Source organism: Physella acuta, unplaced genomic scaffold, assembly GCF_028476545.2.
Source record: "Physella acuta isolate Inbredline_101_S28 unplaced genomic scaffold, ASM2847654v3 ptg000852l, whole genome shotgun sequence".
Taxonomy (NCBI): domain Eukaryota; kingdom Metazoa; phylum Mollusca; class Gastropoda; family Physidae; genus Physella; species Physella acuta.
In genome coordinates this window covers 438,721-447,593 of record NW_026732369.1, presented here as the reverse complement: position 1 = coordinate 447,593, position 8,873 = coordinate 438,721, and positions in this window count along the sequence as shown.

The window sequence follows — 8,873 nt, the reverse complement described above, 5'->3', positions numbered from 1 at the left end:
AACTCGTTATGCTATAAAGCTATACTTCTAATACTAACAGACTCCTTAACATTATATCTGTACAGGTAACTTGCTCACTACATCAAGAAATCCACAGATGCCTCTTTACGGTCGCACATTGAGCTAAAAACTGACCGCAATTGATCACAAACTTGATAGAATGTAATACTATTGTGTGCAAAAAATAAATGCTTCTTTCTATTCGTTGGTGCTCTATTCATTTTCAATCCATTTCCAGCTAAGTTTATTTATTAGCGGTAAAAAATTAAGTAAAACATTTCCATACACATGAAGGTTAAAATATAGTCTAAGACAAATGTAATCACTTTTAATCGCGATTCGCGAATCGACCAACACACATTTCCCGAAATTTTCAGTTACAATATAATAAAACTGTAAAGTTAACAACTACGTTTAACATTCTAAATTGTACCGTTAAATTTTTTTTACAACAGACAAATTTTAATTAGTAGGTCCATTTAAACATTTGAGTAGACCTACATTCAATATTAACAACTTCTGTTGAAATGCTACATTGGCAGTAACAGAGAGAAACCAACACAACAGCCGTTAGAACAATACTAATCAACATTTTAAAAGACTGTTCTGTGAAACTGTCTCGTTTTATAAAATAGGGCATGAAATATCCCGTTCTATATTGTGATAGATAAAACAGTTTTTCTTTAATTATAGTTTTGACTTCACATTGTAGAGCATTTTTTTTTTCTTAGATAGAATTAAAATGTTGTTTTTGTCTTTTAGCTTGCAAAGTAGCTAAAAAAAAAAAGAGAAGTAGTCATATTTTTTAAAGACTAAAAAATATTGATGCTATAGTAAAATTGTTTTTGTCTGTAATTTAGAGTGAGATTTGTCCTTAAAGTTTCTGCTGTTTTAAAGCTTCGCAATAATTATGTTTTTTTAGCTATCGTTAAATTGTATGAACGAGCGACCCGCTGCGTATCATACGCCGCTATTTAGTTTTTTTTTTCTACTTTTCAGTAATTTATAATTTGTGAATTCGACAGTACCAATGCTGCCACTGAAAATATTTGCTTAAAAACACTAAACCCCCCTCCCCCCCCACGTGAAAGCAAGCCTCCTCTTAGTTACCTCCTCTAAGTTTAAAATCGTTTCAAACTAAATTATCTGCCCCTAATAGCCGTCACCAAACCCGTCTCTATGATTGTAAAATGTAAACAGCGTGACCACAGCTCACCAGACAATGTGGGAGTGGGGTGGGGGTGGTAGTGATAGTGATAGAGAGAAAGAGAGGGGACTGCAAGGCTTGTTTTCTAACGGCTCCCAGATGAGAATTATATATATAGATGCTTTAGAATAGGCTAGATCCAAAGATTACGTAAGTAACACTGCCATGGTAGGTTTAGTTTTGGTTTATAGTATTAGGGTTATAGTTTGAACATTTATTCAAAAGTCTACGAGATGCTAAGCAACATGCGTTGTATCTCAATCAGAGTTTCTTCCAGGCATCTCTTCGGGGGGGGGGGGGGGGGGGGGGGCGGCAAAGCCACCCCCCCCCCCCCCCCCCCCCCCCCGGAAAATTATTTACCGCCACCCCCCCCCGAACGAAATGAAATTTATATAATTTATATAGAAAATATATACTTTTAACAGTGTCCGCCCCCCCCCCCCCCCCCCGAAGAAAGTCTACCGCCCCCCCCCCCCAAAATTTCAAGTGCCCCCCCCCCCCCCGGAGAAAAAAGTCTGGAAGAAACACTGATCTCAATGTAAATATCGATGATTCAATTTATATTTCGAACAGAATAATGTCGGTAGGTATAAGTGGCTCATTCGTAAATGTACAAGAAAGAAAAACTAAAACAAAACTTTAAAAAAAAAATGTGTACTTTGAAGCAAATTTTGTTGTTAACTATACAATAAAAAAACCCCTTTTCCCAAGATTCAAAGATCACAACATTAAATAAAAATAAACAAAAATGCACACATTACTCGCACAGAGGTCCTAATGGTACCAGTGGTGAGGCAGTATGTACGATAGGGTATGGACATATTTGTTATGTTAAGGTCTAAATGTGTTTATGTATGTACAGTTATTGATCTTTGTATAGCTTGCTGGTTGCTATTTGTTTCCTTTAGCTCTACGGGCTTAGTTACTGAGCTAAATGGGTTTCTCTACTAGTTGTATATCTCACCTCTGTTGAACAAGTTCCAGAATATTCTCGACTGCTTGTTCACATAGAACCCCTGCAGCAATTGATGTAGGTTCAGCCAACTACTAGGTCAATGCAGGATGGCTTTCTGTGGTAAACTTCATAAAACCTGCTCATTTTATGACAACACACGCTAACACCAGGAGGCGGCGTTAGGACACCGCTGATCATGGGGGGGGGGGGGGGGGGGGGGGGGTTTAAAGTTCGCTAGCTGCTGCCGTTGTTTGGATGCTGGATACACTGGATACATTGTTTATGTACGGTTAGGATGGACCAGTTTCTGGATATTGCACATGACTTCGTAACATTGATCTGAATTTAGTTTCTTTAGTAAACAATATAGTTTTTTTAACATCATAAAGTGAACTATTAAAATGACTTACAGTTGCTGAAATGTGTATATGAGCATGACCACGTGATTTAAGAGAAGCAATTTGCTTAATTAATTTGCAAATGTTATCTCATTGTAGTTTATTTCTGTTATTATTTGATATTGTGTACTCAAATATTGCAAAAAATGGATCATATTAAAATATTTGCTGATGAATTCCCAAAGATTTTATAATCAACCCTCTTTTTTGTAGTTTATAAGACCTACATAATTGTGCTTTATTATATGTGAAGATGTTTCTATTATTTTTCTTCTTTTTACTGCTTTCTATTAAAAACAGCTTTTTATATTAATCATTTTTGCTTCTCTTTCCACAATTCAGGAGATAGTACGACTAAAACTGAAAGCACCAAAACGTGTGTAAAATGGGTTAGGATTCGTGTTTTATGTGGCTATCTGTATTTATTTATAAAAATAACGAAACATCTAATTAGACAAAGTTCATGTCAACTTGCATTAACACCTGGTTTTTGTCCGAATTGGAATAAATCGCTGCGATAGACCCGGGTGAAAGTTTGATCTCAAGATTCCACACACCATGGAAAACACAGCACGACAGACGAAAAATCAAGTCAAATAAAAATTTGCGAAAACCTCAAGAATTACAAATTCAGTTGAAACTTGCGTTTAAATTAAAAATTTTATGACTCGTATATTTTAAATATCAGCATAATGATACACTTATTTACAGATATTTAAAATGTTAACATGAGTTGGTGTTTACATTTTGAAATCTATGAACCTAATTTAATTAATAAAGCAATTTTAATTGGCATGTTTCATATGAAATTTATTTCTGTGACCTCAGGGGCATCACACTCTAGTTGTTTCTTCCAGTCCTCGGTATTTTATACTGGCACAAATTACATGTGGTTACACCTTAAAGAAAACAGTTAAGTAAACCATAATACAAAACCAATTAGTTAAGTTAATCATAATACAAAACTAATTAGTTAAGTAAACCATAATACAAAACTAATTAGTTAAGTAAACCATAATACAAAACCAATTAGTTAAGTTAATCATAATACAAAACTAATTAGTTAAGTAAACCATAATACAAAACCAATTAGTTAAGTTAATCATAATACAAAACTAATTAGTTAAGTAAACCATAATACAAAACTAATTAGTTAAGTAAACCATAATACAAAACTAATTAGTTAAGTAAACCATAATACAAAACCAATTAGTTAAGTCAATCATAATACAAAACTAATTAGTTAAGTAAACCATAATACAAAACTAATTAGTTAAGTAAACCATAATACAAAACTAATTAGTTAAGTAAACCATAATACAAAACTAATTAGTTAAGTAAACCATAATACAAAACCAATTAGTTAAGTTAATCATAATACAAAACTAATTAGTTAAGTAAACCATAATACAAAACCAATTAGTTAAGTTAATCATAATACAAAACTAATTAGTTAAGTAAACCATAATACAAAACTAATTAGTTAAGTAAACCATAATACAAAACTAATTAGTTAAGTAAACCATAATACAAAACCAATTAGTTAAGTTAATCATAATACAAAACTAATTAGTTAAGTAAACCATAATACAAAACCAATTAGTTAAGTTAATCATAATACAAAACTAATTAGTTAAGTAAACCATAATACAAAACCAATTAGTTAAGTTAATCATAATACAAAACCAATTAGTTAAGTTAATCATAATACAAAACTAATTAGTTAAGTAAACCATAATACAAAACTAATTAGTTAAGTAAACCATAATACAAAACTAATTAGTTAAGTAAACCATAATACAAAACTAATTAGTTAAGTAAACCATAATACAAAACCAATTAGTTAAGTTAATCATAATACAAAACTAATTAGTTAAGTAAACCATAATACAAAACTAATTAGTTAAGTAAACCATAATACAAAACTAATTAGTTAAGTAAACCATAATACAAAACTAATTAGTTAAGTAAACCATAATACAAACTAATTAGTTAAGTAAACCATAATACAAAACTAATTAGTTAAGTAAACCATAATACAAAACCAATTAGTTAAGTTAATCATAATACAAAACTAATTAGTTAAGTAAACCATAATACAAAACCAATTAGTTAAGTTAATCATAATACAAAACTAATTAGTTAAGTAAACCATAATACAAAACTAATTAGTTAAGTAAACCATAATACAAAACTAATTAGTTAAGTAAACCATAATACAAAACTAATTAGTTAAGTAAACCATAATACAAAACTAATTAGTTAAGTAAACCATAATACAAAACCAATTAGTTAAGTTAATCATAATACAAAACTAATTAGTTAAGTAAACCATAATACAAAACCAATTCGTTAAGTTAATCATAATACAAAACTAATTAGTTAAGTAAACCATAATACAAAACCAATTAGTTAAGTTAATCATAATACAAAACTAATTAGTTAAGTAAACCATAATACAAAACTAATTAGTTAAGTAAACCATAATACAAAACTAATTAGTTAAGTAAACCATAATACAAAACTAATTAGTTAAGTAAACCATAATACAAAACTAATTAGTTAGCAGATGTGTAGCGACCCTTCCCGGAGACAAACTTTCGATTTGCACCCCCCCCCCTCGAACTTTTCATTTGCCCTCCCCCCTTCAAACTTTCAATTTGTTTTTCCAACTCATTTTGGCGCCCCCCCCCCTAAGGTCGGCGCCCGGGATCATATGTCCCGTCCCCCCGCCCCTCCCCCCCCCCCCCCTCGCTACGCCTCTGTAGTTAAGTAAACCATCATACCATGTCCAAATTCTAGAAATGTAAGAAATGACAGAAAAAACAATCCAACTGACTCAAAAAAATATTCATTCCGTTGGACTATTAGAATAGTGAGGAGAAAAAAATCACAGAAAAAAACACAGAAAAAGTCACAGGAACAAAAACACGGAAAAAGTCACAGGAAAAAACACAGAAAAAGTCACAGGAAAAAAACACGGAAAAAGTCACAGGAAAAAACACAGAAAAAGTCACAGAGAAAAAACAAGGAAAAAGTCACAGGAAAAAACACAGAAAAAGTCTCAGGAAAAAAACACGGAAAATGTCACAGGAAAAAACACAGAAAAAGTCAGAGGAAAAAAACACGGAAAAAGTCACAGGAAAAAAACGGAAAAAGTCACAGGAAAGAAAACACAGAACAAAAGTCACAATTTGCGCTTGAAAAAAAAAAAAGAAACACAGTCAGAAAGGGAAATTTTAAATCGGAAAAAAGTCACAGAAAAGTAAAAAAAAATGTTGTAAGAAATGCTTTATTTACTTGTGAAAAAGTGTCAAATTGTGGGTGTTTATAATGTGGGTGATGTTTTTTTTAGTAACATTAAAAAACTTAAAAACGTTGTGGTTTATAATAATAATTTTATCTTCTTAATAAGTAAAAATACTGTACAATAATAAACACAGAAGCCTTAACTTTTGTTACAGATTTGTTTGACTCCCCAGTAGAAAAATAAATTGTAAAAGAAATATAGGCAAAACATTGTGTTTTTAGCGTTTTTTGCTTTAAGTTTTTTGACGTTAGGTCTTGTCCGTCCTATGTTTAGTTATGTAATGAGCGTGAAACGTGTGGACAATAAATGTTGTTAAACTATCCTTGCGTTGAGTTGAGGACAGCAATTCATAAAAACCATGTCTTTTTCCCTTTCTGTGCTAATTCAAAATTAGTATTTAAAAACACGATAAAAAACTGAGTAGGTTGGAACATTCTTTTCAATTCTACTTAATTGTACAATGGTATTAAAACCTACACACTTCAGACTAAATATTTTTAAGTGTGTTATAAATATTATCATACGAATAGGGCCTACACCCTACGCACATATATCTAAATTAAAATATTTACTTAATCGCAAGTTGATTTGCAAGTCCTGCATCTTTAATACATACAAGTAGGTCCCTATTTACAAATTCAATGCAAATACACATTTGTGAATTTTTCCTGTGATTTTTTTTCTGTGTTTTTTTCCTGCGACTTTTCCCCTCTGACTTTCCTTTCCTACACTCAATATAATGTGCCACCACCCCGGTGAGCGACGTTTACTGCTACAATTGTCTGCGTGTAATCAACCGTATCATTGATTATTGTTGAACAACTGGTATACATTGACAAGTGCCGCAACTCGATTATTCTTTGTTGAAAAAAGGTTACATGCGTGCGGCGTCAAAATGGCCCGCCACAAAACGGCCCCGTCAAATTGACCCCCGTCAAAAGGGCCAGCGACAAAATTAAATGAATTCCCCGTCACATTGGCTCCTGACTAAATGGCTGCTGTCAATAAGGCCTCCGACAAAATAGCTTCCGACGTTAGGACTCGCGACAAATAGGCTCATTATTTTTGTGTTAAAACAGGTCCACTCTGTGTTATAACAACACTCTCTGATACAACAACTCCACTCTGTATTACAACAACTCTACTCTGTGTTTGTGTGGTATAATAGCTTCACTCTGTATTACAGCAGCTTCACTCTGTATTACAACAACTCCACTCTGTATTACAACAGCTCTACTCTGTATTTGTGAGGTATAACAGCTCCACTCTGTATTACAACAGCTCTACTCTGTATTTGTGAGGTATAACAGCTCCACTCTGTATTACAACTCCACTACTCTGTATTACAACAACTCCACCCTGTATTACAACAACTCCACTCTGTATCACAACAACTCCGCTCTGTATTACAACAACTCCACCCTGTATTACAACAACTCCACTCTGTATTCCAACAACTCCACTCTGTATTATAACAACTTCACTCTGTATCACAACAACTCCACTCTGTATTACAACACATCCACTCTGTATTCCAACAACTCTACTCTGTATTTGTGAGGTATAACAGCTCCACTCTGTATTACAACTCCACTACTCTGTATTACAACAACTCCACCCTGTATTACAACAACTCCACTCTGTATCACAACAACTCCGCTCTGTATTACAACAACTCCACCCTGTATTACAACAACTCCACTCTGTATTACAACAACTCCACCCTGTATTACAACAACTCCACTCTGTATTCCAACAACTCCACTCTGTATTACAACAACTCCACTCTGTATCACAACAACTCCGCTCTGTATTACAACAACTCCACCCTGTATTACAACAACTCCACTCTGTATTCCAACAACTCCACTCTGTATTATAACAACTTCACTCTGTATCACAACAACTCCACTCTGTATTACAACACATCCACTCTGTATTCCAACAACTCCACTCTGTATTCCAACAACTCCACTCTGTATCACAACAACTCCACTCTGTATCACAACAACTCCACTCTGTATTCCAACAACTCCACTCTGTATTACAACAACTCCACCCTGTATTACAACAACTCCACTCTGTATTCCAACAACTCCACTCTGTATCACAACAGCTCCACTCTGTATTCCAACAACTCCACCCTGTATTACAACAACTCCACTCTGTATTCCAACAACTCCACTCTGTATCACAACAACTCCACTCTGTATTTCAACAACTCCACTCTGTATTATAACTACTCCACTCTGTATTACAACAGCTCCACTCTGTATTATAACAACTCCACTCTGTATTACAACAACTCCACTCTTTGATATAATAACTCCACTCTGTATTACAACAACTCCACTCTGTATTACAACAACTCCACTCTGTATTACAACAACTCCACTCTGTATTATAACAACTCCTCTCGGTATTACAACAACTCCACCCTGTATTACAACAACTCCACCCTGTATTATAACAACTCCACCCTGTATTACAACAACTCCACCCTGTATTATAACAGCTCCACTCTGTATTCCAACAACTCCACTCTGTATTACAACTCCACTACTCTGTATCACAACAACTCCACCCTGTATCACAACTCCACTCTGTACAACAACTCCACTCTGTATTACAACAACTTCACCCTGTATTCCAACAACTCCACCCTGTATTACAACAACTCCACTCTGTATTACAACAACTCCACTCTGTTTCCTTGCAATAAAAATGTCAGACGGTGAAGCAGACAGCGAGGCTGCCATGTCGTCCCCGCGACCAGCGCGCGACGTGTAGCGTCGTCTGCCGGGGCCAGCCCGTCGCCAGCCAGGCCCGTTCGCCGCCCCGGCGTATCTGTGACGGGCCGGCGAATCATCATCCGGCTCCTGCCCGTGTTGACTCGATCCGGCCACGACAAAGAGATAATCGCTGGTTGTTTGGCCATGCTGTCTTAACAGCTGTCTTAGCCGGGGGTCAGAGGGTGGGGGTCAGAGGGTGGGGGTCAGAGGG